Source organism: Lolium rigidum, chromosome 5 (assembly GCF_022539505.1).
Source record: "Lolium rigidum isolate FL_2022 chromosome 5, APGP_CSIRO_Lrig_0.1, whole genome shotgun sequence".
NCBI classification, from domain to species: Eukaryota; Viridiplantae; Streptophyta; class Magnoliopsida; order Poales; family Poaceae; genus Lolium; species Lolium rigidum.
In genome coordinates this window covers 38,529,811-38,530,639 of record NC_061512.1, presented here as the reverse complement: position 1 = coordinate 38,530,639, position 829 = coordinate 38,529,811, and positions in this window count along the sequence as shown.

Sequence of the window (829 nt, the reverse complement as noted above, 5' to 3'; positions counted from 1 at the left end):
AACAACCCAATCGGTCTGCTCTGTAAATATCACATTTTTGATCCACGATTTCTTTACTTTACCTGTTCCTCCTCAACTTAGCCTGTCGTACCTACATCCCCTGATGTAGCGCTAAAACCAAGTCTCACTAATTGCTTCTCCTTCCGAGTCTCTCAGTTGTGTGGTGTCTTCCGATTTGCTATTCTCAAGAGCAGCATGTGGCAAGCGTGGCGAAACAGGCAGCTCTCACCACGCTGGCCCTCTCCTTGCAGCTGCTGCTGGATGCACGCGTTTTGTGTGTCCAACCTGCCTGCCTGTCGATCGCCGCAAACTCACTTTTTTTTTTTTAATCTTCCGTTGAATTCAGCTCTCGACGCGTGCGTTTTCAGAACTGATCTCATCGGCACCCGCGCGCGGCTGGCTAGCTGCGCCCCTGCTGTCCAGAACGAAACCCCTCGTCTAGCACGAGACGCAACCGAAAGTTCTGGTGTTGTATGTTTGTTTTCAGACTCCAGGTTGGGCTGCGCCCTGTTCCCCGATGCTTCGTTGCTCTCGATGCTGCTACTTGTTTAATTTCATGATTACTACCATTATATATAGTGCATACTCAAGCTAGTGGCAACGTGCTAAAATAAATGCGTGTCAATTCCATCTCGCTCTTGCTTGCAACGCCAACTGGGGCTAGCTTATTGATTGATTGTTACGTCTGATCGCGTTATTTGGCCACTGACACAACCGGGGTATTTATCACTATCTTCAAGTTGTCAACTTACTGGTCGTGTTTTTTCATTTCTTCAGAGCTCTAAATTCAGAGCTTGATGTGTTGATGTTAGTGGCAAGGTGCTAGAGT